This window comes from Capra hircus, chromosome 8, assembly GCF_001704415.2.
Source record: "Capra hircus breed San Clemente chromosome 8, ASM170441v1, whole genome shotgun sequence".
NCBI classification, from domain to species: Eukaryota; Metazoa; Chordata; class Mammalia; order Artiodactyla; family Bovidae; genus Capra; species Capra hircus.
In genome coordinates, this window is record NC_030815.1 from 22,617,168 (window position 1) to 22,630,886 (window position 13,719).

Consider the following 13,719-nt stretch of genomic DNA (forward strand, 5'->3'; position numbering starts at 1 on the left):
TTGATATTATTCTCATGTTTCTGTTATTTCTCACTAGTTTGGGGTTTTAAAAGATGATGCATATATTACTAATTTCTTTTTTAATATCACATCAAAATATTTGAGGTGAAAGTTTATTTTTTTCATATTAAATACTGATGAATAGGTTGTTTTGAATTGTTCCCAGTAGTTGGGTCAAAAATCCACATTACTGATTGCCTTATCGATCGTGGTAACTAACTTACAAAAAACACTGCAAAAATCTTCCATGTACCATCCTATTGAAATAAATCAAGTATATTTACAGAAATCTAGAATAAGTAAATAATGCAAAATGAAGAGGAAAAGGTAAGGTTTAAAATGGGGATATCAGCCTAACACCAGTCCTCTGTGGTTATTTACTATCTAATCTGAAAGTATCAGACATCCAATATCATTATTTTTTAAAAGAAGTGGAACTTTTTCCATTCTGATTTTAATAACTTAGCTTTGTCCTCTGGTGTCTCTTTGCTAAGAAGCATATTTGAATGGATAACCACTGGTAAAAAATGTGTTAATTGTATTCCCTAAGGCTGAGTATAACATTGTGTTATGTTAGCTAACCGAATGTACTAAGACATGAATACTTGCAGTTAATTCATTTGTTTACATTGACTCAATGAGCAAGTGCCTTCTGTGACTAATGTTATTCTGCCCTCTACTGTTTCAAATTGAAATTTTGGTTTTTTTCCCAGTGGTCATGTATGGATGTGAGAGTTGGACTGTGAAGAAGGCTGAGCGCTGAAGAATTGATGCTTTTGAACTGTGGTGTTGGAGAAGACTCTAGAGAGTCCCTTGGACTGCAAGGAGATCCAACCAGTCCATTCTGAAGGAGATCAGCCCTGGGATTTCTTTGGACGGAATGATGCTAAAGCTGAAGCTCCAGTACTTTGGCCACCTCATGCGAAGAGTTGTCTCATTGGAAAAGACTCTGATGCTGGGAGGGATTGGGGGCAGGAAGAGAAGGGGACGACAGAGGATGAGATGGCTGGATGGCATCACCGACTCGATGGACGTGAGTCTGAGTGAACTCCGGGAGTTGGTGATGGACAGGGAGGCCTAGTGTGCTGCGATTCATGGGGTCGCAAAGAGTCGGACACGACTGAGCGACTGAACTGAACTGAACTGAACTAATACATCCCAGATGGAGAATAAAATGGCAACCCACTCCAGTATTCTTGCCCGGAGAATCCCATGGACAGAGGAGCCTGGCGGGCTACAGTCCATGGGGTTGCAAGAGTCGGACACGACTGAGCAACTAAACGAACAACAATATATTCCAGGAAAACAGCTTCAAGGTAGAATTTTCATGAAATTTTCCTCTTAAAAAGAAAACAAGCAAAAAATAAAACAATATAGAAAACTTGATGTGTATCCATCATCAGGTAATCAGCAGAAATATTTTGACTCATATAAGATTTCAGATTTACATTGTTTAGCACATTATGTCATTTAAAAGGTTTCAAAGCTGTAACATTTCAACTCAGTTTTAAGCTTTCACAACCAATAGTTTCAACAGTAGAGTTCAATGATAGCTTCCCCATGCCGTTTTCTGAGCAGAGTAACTTATCTTCACACCTTAATAAACATTTCTCAAAGACATAAAAAATAATGGAACATACAACATATTCAGACATTAAAAATAGCTGACAAAGTCTTAATATTCTAAGTGCTCTTTATACACTGTTTCCTTGTAGACACTAGGATTTTTGCTACTGTAACCCAGTAGCTTCCAAAACAAACAAAAACGAAGGCACACACATAAATTCCCCAACACACACACACACATGTGTAACCATTCACTCATATTTGAATGATACTGACTGGCTGCTAGACCAACTAAACCAAGTTCTCCCAATACGCAAACCTGTTTCCACCCAGGTTATTTGTTGACCATCTGAATCGTCAGGTGGAACTGACAGCGTTTCCCCCACTTTCCAGTCATTATCTCTGCAGGATGTTTTCCTGTTCTAACATTTCTACTTGGGATGGATGTGGCTATAAACACATGTGCCTTTTAATGGTGCTTTCTAAACTGCAGCTGCCTGTACATATTTCTAGCTTTCTTTTATACATATAAGCAAAGGCATTATTTTAGATACAAGGCAATATCAGAACAGGATCAGTATACAGTGGAGGAGCACTCCCGGGATCTGTGACTCAAGCACTACTGATTTATTATTGCAGTCTCCTTTCTTAGTTCTTGTCTATAAAAGCACGTCCAGCTCTTTATTGGTCCATATCCTCAAGTTTGTTACCTAAATGTGTGGACTTAATCATTCTTTGACTTACGTCATGTGTCCAGAGATTCTCCCTCATCCCAAGAATTTAATATGTCGATGGGTCATGAACAAAGATACCTCACTGAGATTCAGCCCAAAATCAACCAGGGAAATACAGGTATTCCTTGTTTCCAGCGTAGATCTCACACAGAAAAACATCAACTTGATTGCAGTTTTTGTGTGCATTAAAAACTGAATACATGAGCACATTACATTCGAGAAATTGCATGTATGTTTACAAAGTAAATTTTTATACATGGTAATGAAAACACTTTGTTCCGTAAGATATAAATACCATATACGAAATAAATACATGGTAACTGATTTAAACCTGTCAGGCTTAAATCACTGAGTATAATTCATATTTCTCTGCTTTTAAGGTCACCATTGCTGATTCTAGAATTCAGTTTTCAGCTGGTAAAGCAACTTCTAAAATACGTGAAAACCTGAACTTTGTAAGAATCATTTTGCCACTGTTTTGTGAAAGCTTAGTTCTCTTTCTTTTTTTCCCCTTGATTTTACAAATTTGTTAATGAAGAGAAAGTATCTGTTGATTTCCACTGTGTTAATTTCTTAAACATAGAGCTCTGTATCCTTCCCCCTTTACAGAAGGGTTCATTCCTTGAAAGTAGATCTTCACAACCAGTTTTGAATCCTCACTTCTAGCAAGTTCTCTTCTAAATTGCTCTCTTGTCTCAAACACATCTCCAGCTGTTCCAGCTACTGATGATGTTCAATGTGGAATTTCTCCAAGAGGGTCTTATCTCAAACATCCTGGGCCTCTGTATTGAAGATGCTGCAGAGACATCTCAGGGAAGACAGCAGGGTGTGGGCTTTCCTGAAACTGCCCAGCATCCACTGGATCCCAAATATCAGTCAGGCCTGTTTTCCAGAAATTAACGATGCAAAGCACTTGGGTTTTTTTGTTGTTGTTGGAGAAAGATTAAAATATGCCACTTGTCCCTACTATGACGTGCAACACCTCACTACTCAGGCAAAATTTGCGGCTGTTTTTGTGTAGACTTGTAGGCTATGTTGGTGTTGCACCTGCCTGTATTTACTGCATTTCTGTGTGTTGCTGAATTTCAGGAGCGTCTTGATCTCTGCAGAAGCAGACATGGCAGATAGGGAGGACTGAGTTGTGGCCACGTTCCTAATGGCACACCTGCCTCTCCCTGACAGTGCCCCATGATCCCCCACTGAAGCTCATGGTCAGCCTAGCTGCAACCCTGTCTTCCTTCATCCTTTCCACGTTTGACCACGTGTGTCTTGAGCTGCTGGCAGCTCAGCACAGGCAGCCGCTCAGTCACCCCTAGTTCTGCTTTAACAACCCAGCTTCTTGGTTCTCCAAAAATTTAGAACCTACAAGTTAATAACATCTGACCATTAAATAGGATATGACTACAGAGGTTTTAGGGCCAGGTGACAGTACTAAATTAACTGAGAGAAGTTTTTCACATTAAATAGAATTTAAAATTTTAAAAAGAAGAGTATACATATATATGCATACCAACCAGCCAAATGGGTGGGTCATTTGTGAGGTATGTATGACTCTTTAAGTCTCAGACTATGAATTTCTGCCATCATTTCTTAAATTTGAATTTATGTGACCACTAAACTCTCTTGCTCTGTTGTTTCCTGGCTAATGTTATAACTTTCCCATATATTATTTAATAAAAGTTCTTAGCCTTAGGTTTTGGGAGAAAGAATCTTTGATTCCATTTCTTTCTTTCATTTTTATTGAATGTCTCTTCTTTGTTAGTTCAGTTCAGTCACTCAGTCAGGTCCTGACTCTTTGTGACCCCATGGACTGCTGCACACCAGGTTTCCCTGTCTATCACCAGCTCCCGGAGCTTGCTCAAACTCATGTCCATTGAGTCGGTGATGCCATCCAACCATCTCATCCTCTGTCCCCTTCTCCTCCTGCCTTCAATCTTTCCCAGCACCAGGGTCTTTTCCAATGAGTCACTTCTTCACATCAGGTGGCCAAATATTGGAGTTTCAACTTCAGCATCAGTCCTTCGAATGAATATTCAGGACTGATTTCCTTTAGGATGGACTGGTTGGATTTCCTTGCAGTCCAAGTGACTCTCAAAAGTCTTCTCCAACACCATAGTTCTAAAGCATCAATTCTTTGGCGCTCAGCTTTCTTCTAGCGCTCAGCTTTCGGCACTTAATTAGCCATTTGGGGATCCACAAATGTTTGTGATTCTCATTAAGTCAATGTTCTTAACCTTAGAACAATTCTAAAACTAATCAAGAAATAATGCAAGCAACAATATTTAAAAACAGAAAGGAATATTTGACTTTGACTTCCTCAGTCAGAAGCATTAAATGAGTTTTAAAGTAGCTGTAATAAAACCGTGTAGCAGTGAGTAAAGTTCAGTAACCATATTGCTAAGTCTCTTCAGTCGTGTCCGACTCTGTGCGACCCCGTGGATGGCAGCCCACCAGGATCCTCCGCCCATGGGATTTTCCAGGCAAGAGTACTGGAGTGGGTTGCCATTGCCTTCTCTGAAGTATTAATAAAGCAAAAAAAAAAAAAAAACTCAAAAATTGCCATATTAGCAGAATTAATTAGATGCTGATCATTAGCTAAAGATTTATGCAAAAGGTATACCTCTTGTTAATGAGGAAAGAAATGATATTTCAATAAAATATTCCAGGAAACTTGCCTGACACTCAAACAAAAAGCAATTTAGATTCTCATATCATAGATCAAAAAAGAAAAAAAAAGTTAACGAAATACTGAATTTAATGTAAAAACAGATGCACAAGAAAGGGCACCAAATACATACAAGTTCAAAAGAGGAATGAATGTGACTAGGGAGAGGCTTGATTCTATGTCCTAAACAGCGCTTGGCAAAATATACAAGAGACTGTCTAGCTCTGTGTACACAGGAGAAATGAAAAACACATATTCATCAGAAGAAAGTGGCTATAACATAGAGAACATGTATATGTCAATGATTAGAGATTATAAAATGATAAATAATGTAAATTACCAATATAAAACGAAAGGAAGTAGCAGATAAAATGAAGCTTGACTGTAAAACTTGACTGAATGAAGAGTTTAAATCAGCAGCCAAATAGATTACTGTTGAAATCACTACAAAATGACTAATTAGAACAATGCTAAATCAATTTTTAGCCAAAAAAAAGCAATGTGTGAAATCGAGTATCTAAATAAGCAATTGTTTAAATCAAATAAGTCATACATTTAAAATGTTTTCGGCAATTCATCCATCCTTTGAAAATTATTATTAGAAAACATGAGAAAAATGTGCACAGGCATTTTAACCCATAATCTCCTCAATGTGCCATCTTGTTTCACTGCTCCACTTCACAAAATTTAATTTTCTGTACAGTGTTCCTAATTCTCATTCTTGTGTTTCCTTTTCAGCCTACTCCCATCTGGTTTCTGCCCCGTTAATTCTGCTAAACCAGATCCTGCTACGGTCACTGGTGGCGTGTGTTTCAGGGCTGCTGGCACAGCTCAGTCCTCACCCACCCTGCAGGCCCCACTGTGTCTCTGAAGCACACGCCTTCCCTTCAGTAGTCTCTCCCCGTTCATCCTTGTGTCCTTCTCCCTGGCCTGCCCCCTGCCTCAGTGCCTGTTGCAGGTCACTCCTCTGCCTGACCCTTAGTACTGAGCGTCCTCTTCTCATTGTCCATTCTATTTATAAGTGACCACATCATCCCCATGCCCTCATTACAAGACACACAGTAAACAATTTAAAACTAATAACAATTTAAAACTTTGTGGGAAGCCCCACAAAGACAGCCAGATGAGTCCAAAAATTACCTATGTAGTCTTGCCCCCCAAAAGTGTCTCCAAAGTATTGATGGAAGAAAGAAAAAAAAGAAACAAAACTTACTTAACATACAGGAGAAGGAAATGACAGATCACTCCAGTTTCCTTCCCTGGAGAATTCCATGGAACGAGGAGCCTGGCGGGTACAGTCCATTTCAGTTCAGTCGCTCAGTCGTGTCTGACTCTTTGCGACCCCATGGACTACAGAACACCAGGCCTCCCTGTCCATCACCAACTCCCAGAATTTACTCAAACTCATGTCCATTGAACTGGTGATGCCATCCAACCATCTCATCCCCTTCTCCTCCCGCCTTCAATATATCCCAGCATCAGGGTCTTTCCCAAGGAGTCAGTTCTTCGCATCAGGTGGCCAAAGTATTGGAGTCTCAGCTGCAGCATCAGTCCTTCCAATGAGTATTCAGGACTGATTTCCTTTAGGTTGGACTGGCTGGATCTCCTTGCAGTGCAAGGGACTCTGAAGAGTCTTCTCCAACAGCCCAGATCAAAAGCGCTCAGCTTTCTTTATGGTCTAACTCTCACATCCATATATGATTACTGGAAAAGCCATAGCCCTGACTAGACAGATTTTGTTGCCCTGCTCTTTGATATGCTGTCCAGGTTGGTCATAAGTGACTAAATGTGGTCCCCTGGAGAAGGGAGTGGCAAACCACTTCAGTATTCTTGCCTTGATAACCCCATGAACACTATACAAAGGGTATAGTCCACGGAGTCGCAAAAGAGTCATACTTAAATGAGCAACTGACATGTGTTTCACCCAGAAATTAGAGATCTCTGAGCGTGTCAATTCCCAGGCAGATTGATAAGAAGTCTGGAGGTCCCCAAGGACGAGAGAGGGGTCTGGCACTATCCAGGAGGAGATAGGGTTCTGGAGTTCTCAAGGAGGAGAAAAGAACAAATTTTTTTTCTACATTGCTTTGTCTTAGTCAATAGAACAATGTATCTTGCTCGAGGTCATGTTTCTCCTTAACAAGACCTTGTGACTTATCTTAAGATGTATATTATTGGAGTGGGTCTGGTAAGATCTTTCTATTGTTAGTTCTAATCTCATTATCTTAAAATGTATTTGGTGGGAGTGGGTCTAGTAAGCTCTTTAAACTTTGAGACAGTCTTTTGATTTATTTTAATAACCAATTTAAAAAGTATATAACTCTCTCGCTAAGGCTACGAGCGGGGCACTGTCCATCCCCCTTCTGATGTCTATGTCAGAAGCTTTCTCTGTCTCTTTTTATACTTTAATAAAACTCTGCTATACAAAAGTTCTTGAGTAATCAAGCATGGTCCCTGCTCCCGGAGCTAAATCTTCGGAGATCACGAATCCGATATTGTTCACCATAAACTATTAGCCCTCTCATTCCTTAATTGGAGAGAAGCAATCTAAAGACGCAGTCTGTAACCTGAAGCAGAGATCTGCAAGATCTAGTCTATAGTGAAGCCCTTCCCTGCTTAGTTGATCAGTAAACACACACACACACACACACACACACACACACACTCGCTCTCTTCCTGATTTACTAACTCAGTTACTGTAGTTCATTACCTTACTAGTTCTCAATTCTACCCAAGTAGGTACACCCAGGTTATTGGTTGCCAACAATTGTATTTTCTGAAATACCCTTATTTGTGTCTGTGTTCTCTCTTACTACTGAGTCAAGGTGGAAGGTGGATGCAAGTGCAGTTATTATTCAAAGGGACATGGGGAGTTTTCTCCTGAAGTCAAGCAACGAGCAACGTACTTACTGTTTAGGAAAGAGGTAATGCACCTTCAAACAGGAGCTATTTCCTCTGATTCCCCGTGCATTTCCCTACCCAGCATGCCATGGTGAAGGCTCCAAGGGTGTTAAAGTAGGGAAAGCAAATGATGAATGTGCCGCCTTGGCCGGATGAGCAGCCTGGAAGCAAAAAACACATCCTGACCTTTCTCTCCACGCAGCTTCCTTAGGCCAAGACATGTCCTGCCTGAAGCTGGGAGTATTTTCCTCTCTAAAATACGAAAGCTAAGGAAGCAGGCTTTTTCAAGTTATTGGTGTCAGTTCTTTCCAGGAAAGATCCTCCCCTAGCTCTGAAGAAAATGCTAATAAGAAGACAGACTTCTGCCTAGAAGAGCAAGAAGCCTGTTCTACAGACTCTATCAATGTCCTAGTCCATCTTGGCCAGTAGGTGGCACGCTTCTTCCATAATTATTTTTAAAGGCTCCAGAGGAAAAGGGATCCTGCTTTCTAGGTCATTTTGGCCAAGGCTGTTGTTACAGTATTGTAACAAGGACATTCTCTCATTCCCAAAGTATTCATCTCAAGAAAAACAATAACCCCTTACATACATTTCTAAAAAGCCTAGAATTTTGACTCAAACTTTTAAGAGGTGGCTTTGCACTGTCAGGGCTTCTTTGTGGCTCAGACAGTAAAGAATCTGCCTCCAATGTGGGAGACCCAGGTTTGATCCCTGGGTGGGGAAGATCCCCTGGAGAAGGAAATGACAATCCACTCCAGTGTTCTCTCTGGAGAATCCCATGACAGAGGACCCTGGTGGGCTATGGTTCACGGGTGCCAAAGAGTCGGCACAGCTGAGTGACTATGCTTTGCACTCTTAAGGGCAAATCGGTAGCCAGAAGCACAAAGAAACAGGAAAGAGCTGTATGAATGGGTTGTGCAGGGGAAGGTTGAGTGAATCTGGAGAGCATACTGGGAATTGCTACATTGTGAAAAAGAACTGCAGTGTTGGAGGAGACTCTTGAGAGTCCCTTGGACTGCAAAGAGATCCAACCAGTCCGTTCTGAAGGAGATCAGCCCTGGGATTTCTTTGGAGGGAATGATGCTGAGCTGAAACTCCAGTACTTTGGCCACCTCATGCAAAGAGTTGACTCATTAGAAAAGACTCTGATGCTGGGAGGAATTGGGGGCAGGAGGAGAAGGGGACGACCGAGGATGAGATGGTTGGATGGCATCACTGACTCGATGCACATGAGTCTGGGTGAACTCCGGGAGTTGGTGATGGACAGGAAGGCCTGGCGTGCTGCGATTCATGGGGTCGAAAAGAGTTGAACATGTCTGAGCGACTGAACTGAACTGAGGAAGTACGGACATACTTTGTTTTATCCCATTTCCCAGATAATTGCATTTTTACACACTGGAGGTTTGTGACAACCCCGGGTCAGGCAAATCTATCAACTGCATTTTAAATAGCCCTGGCACATTCCGTGTCTCTGTGTCCCACTGCAGTAATTCTCAGGATAGTTCAAACCTTCACCAGCAAAAAACTCTGAAGGCCCAGATGATCACTGGTCACTTTTCGCAGTAAAGTCTGTATGGTCAGGCCAAACAGGATGGCTGTTCTCTTATCTCTGTACAAACCCTGCCCCACCAGTACACCCTATGCACCCTATACACCCTATGACTGGCTTTTCTCTGTACTTGTCCCAGGCCCCGGATTTCATCTTTTCTTTATCAAACAGTTGGTGAGGGGTGTGTCCCTCTACTGCTTTCCATGATAACTAATGAGCCCACCTGATCTCACTGCCCCAATGACCAGCAATCTCTCCCCCATCTCCCTCTCCCCTCTTCCCCATTCCCCGCTTCCCCACCCTCTACTCCCCACCCCTCCATTGCTCTCAGCATGAAGCCTAATACTTCCCACCCCCAGTGCACTCCAGGACCTTGCTTCAGACGGGTAAGCGCCTCCCATCCATTAAACCATCCATGCCTCTTCTTGACGGCACATTCTTTCTTTGGTCTTGAAGCTGGGCAAACATAGGTCTTGTAAGCCTGCTGGGTACAACCCAATGATCCGTGGCAGCCAGGAGGTGGAAGAAACACCTGTGAGAGCCAAGAGACAGGATGGGGAAAGGAAAGTTATTGGGGGCATCCACTAGCATGTGGGGCCCAAAAGTTACTGGCTGATCCTGAGGTGGCTGTCCACTAACCCAGGAGGCCCAAAAGTTGCTGGCTCCAATCCAAAAACTGTAGGGTATTCCTGAGGTGGTCATCTGCTACTATATGGTGCCCAAGAATTGCTGGGGGAATCCCAGAAGCAACAGGGAAATCCCTAGTGGCTGTCCACTAGGACATGGGGCCTTTGGGTGGCTGTCCTTGTTGAATGGGGGCTGCCCAGTGATCTGGAGAACAATGGCCTCTGCTAGCTCAGCTACTGCATCAAAGTGAGCGTTTTGTAATTGATTAAGCCAGCTTTCTGGAAGGAATTGTTATTTCTCTTGTGCCTTTGCCATGTAAATGATCTACCTGGCTCTCTAGAACTTTAATGTTCTCTGATTTCTAAGAGTAAGGAGAAAAAAGAGCTTTTAGGTAACCTCTGTAGAAATAATTATGTTTAGGTAACGTCTATCTAAACTTCTAAACGTCTAAACTTCCCTGGTGGCTCAGATGGTAAACGGTCTGTCTATAATGCAGGAGACCTGTGTTCGATCCCTAGGTTGAGAAGATCCTCTGGAGAAGGAAATGGCAATCCCATCCAGGACTAATGCCTAGAAAATCCCATGGACAGAGGAGCCTGGTAGGCTACAGCCCATGGGGTCGCAAAGAGTCAGACACGACTGAGTGACTTCATTTCACTTAACTTCAACATCTATCTAAGATAGCCTCCCCGAATTTTGGTAATTTGAAACTAGGTTAAGAATTCATTGACTTTCTGTGCTGTGTGCTGCTTTGTGGTGGCCTCTTTGGGACCCCATGGGCTATAGCCCTCCAGGCTCCTCTGTCCATTGGGTTTCTCTAGACAAGAATACTGGAGTGAGTAGCCCAGCCCTCCTCCAGGGGATCTCCTAACGCAGGTCTCCTGCATTGCAGGGAGATTCTTTAGCAACTGAACCACCAGGAAAGCCCAAGAATACTGCAGTGGGTAGGTAGCCTATCCTTTCTTCAGGGGATCTTCCTGACCCAGGAACTGAACCAGCGTCTCCTGCTCTGCAGGTGGATTCTTTACCAGTAGAGCTACCAGGGAAGCCCGACAGGTAGCTTAGAAATTATATATAATATTATTTGTATCCAGCATCATATGTACCTACGGCTCCCATGTGAGAACATTCTTTTCCTTTACTTCTCTTTGCAGTCTTTAGTATAATTGAAATAAAATAATACTGTTTTTATGTCCTCTTCTCTGTAAGACTGAGAGTTTCCATGCAGTAGGAACTGCATTTGCTTTACTCACTTGTATTCCTCGGTGACAATCACACAGTCTGTCACGTAGGTACTCAACGTATGTGTATAATATGAATGGAACGAATGAGTAAACAAATGTAAACACCCATTCCTTAATAATATATTAAATGGAGGTTTGGATTTAATTTTTGAGTAAAGAAACTCATTTTCTTTCATAAGAATTAATAAATAGAACAAAGTACAAATTTAATAATACAAAATGATAAACATGTTTTAAAAAGTTTAATATGATGTATAGATGAATTGTAATTTTACAAATATTTTAAGTATGTTAGGAGCAGAAAGGAATAAGCAAATCAGCAACGGATAACATCACGGCCGGCATGACTTTAGGACTCATGCCCCTAGAGCTGAATACTTTTATAACTACTTGCTTATTACTGCTGACAAAGTATCGGCTAAAGTAATTCAATGAATTTGGTGGCTAAAGCAGAAATCAGTCAACTGAAATGAACACAGGTGAGTGCACAAGGGTGATGTGGCATCTTAGTCGATGAGAGTCATGTCAAGGTGAGTTCAGATCTCCATCCATCTTTCTGAATCGTTTGTACAAGCTGCTTGATGAAGAGAGGGCTCTCATCATCTCCACTCGGACGATTTTCCAGGCGCAGTCACTGTATTCTTTCTCTTTCAGGTAGACATGGATTCCATGGAAATACCTCTTCAAGGCCAGAGTAGGGCCCATCCTTCCCAGGGCAGAGGCTTCCTCTCCCATCACCTGCCCCAGGCAGGCATGGAAGTCCTCCATCTGCTCATGGAGTCCAGTGAGGAGCTGCTCCAGGAAGGTGATGTCCAGGGCAGCAAAGGAGCGCTCTGTGTGGAAGAGGTGGAAGCTCTGCTGGAGCATCTCGTGGAGCACAGAGATGGTCTGGACCTCCTGGAGCTGGTCACCCTCTGCCATCTGCTGGGGAAAACCGAAGCCTTTTCTGTCCTACAGACAGGAGTGAGGGGAGAGTCTGTTCTTTCGGGCCAGGAGCCTGAGGTTCTGCGTGCCAACCAGCACGTGGTTCTGAGACAGATCACAGGCCAGAGATCCTCCCAGGCTCTAGCTGACCAGCACTGGGCTCAACAGTAGTGGGAGCACAAAATCCATGGGGAGGATGAGGCTGTTGCTGGGCTGGCTGAGTCGGCATCTGGTGTAAACTTGGAGGTAGGGTGTCTGATGATAATCTTTCTAATAAGGCTTTTAAGTAGGGAAGATGGTACTCATTGTCTGAAAATTTCTGTCTCACTTCCCCTGTGTGTTTTCATTTAGATATTTTCTATTTGACCTAGAAAATGTGATCAATCTAAACTCTTAATGTTTATGGTAGAAGGTTAATGTTCCCAATAAAGTTTGGATTTGTCAATGCCAATGTATATCACTTATATGAGAAACTAAGAAAGGCTGAAAGTATGTAAGTATGTAAAGACTTACAGAGGTGTACATACTTATGTACACATTTAAGTATAATATATATAAACATTCCTTGTGTTCGTGCTATGTCAAAACAAAAGTTTCCTTGATTCTTGACTGCATTTCCCCCCTCCTTATCTTACCCATAGGAATTCAGAGTCGCTCAGGCCATATTGGTTTCTGTAGTTTGTTTTCTGTTTCACAGAGCAGAGGCTTGTGATCAAGAGTGAATGAACTACTCTGTTGTTTCTGTTCTTTTGAGAACATTCATTCAGGTTCCTGAGATTACATTGCACTGGGGCCACAAGATCATGAGGAGTGGAGTATCTCCTGCCATATCAGTAAACTGGGATGACACAGTCATCAAGAGTTTCCAGCCCTCCAGCGTGCTCAGGAAGGGGGAATACACCTGTGGCTAACAGCTGCCAAATTGCAGCTGCTCCCTAAGGTGAGCCCAAGGCAACTCAGGAAGTGAAAAAATGCAAGATGCAAGAAAATGCAAGTAAAAATGCCCCAGGAGAGCTGAGGTTCAGGAAGGGAATGTTTTCACTGAGCCCAGGCACTTGTCTCTTCCCATACAAAGGAAAAGTGCAAAATTCCTTAACTTGAGATAGCTGGTTTTCTTAAATTCTCAAAAATATTTTGATGTTCACACTATATCCCCTTTCTTGCAAATTCCTATATAACCTGACTCTGTCCCTCTCCTCCTTGGAGCAATCACTCAGGGTGAATTGATTTACTGCCTCCCGAATTCCCACCAAATAAAACATAACTTCAACTTTTAAGTTGTCATTATTTCTTTATTTTTTAAATTAACTTACTTAATTTAATTGGAAGCTAATTAAAATATTGTAGTGGTTTTTGCCATACATTGACGTGAATCACCCTTGGTTGTACATGTGTCCCCATCCTGAACGCCCCGCCCACCTCCCTCCCTGTCCCATCCCTCAGTGTGGCTCCAGCACACCAACCCTCAGAGCCCTGTCACATTCATCGCACCCGGACTGACGATCTACTTCA

General features: G+C 42.3%; 1 pseudogene; it reads right to left on the bottom strand.

Annotated features, from left to right (window-relative positions):
* LOC108636543 lies at positions 11,578–13,451 on the bottom strand (annotated as a pseudogene).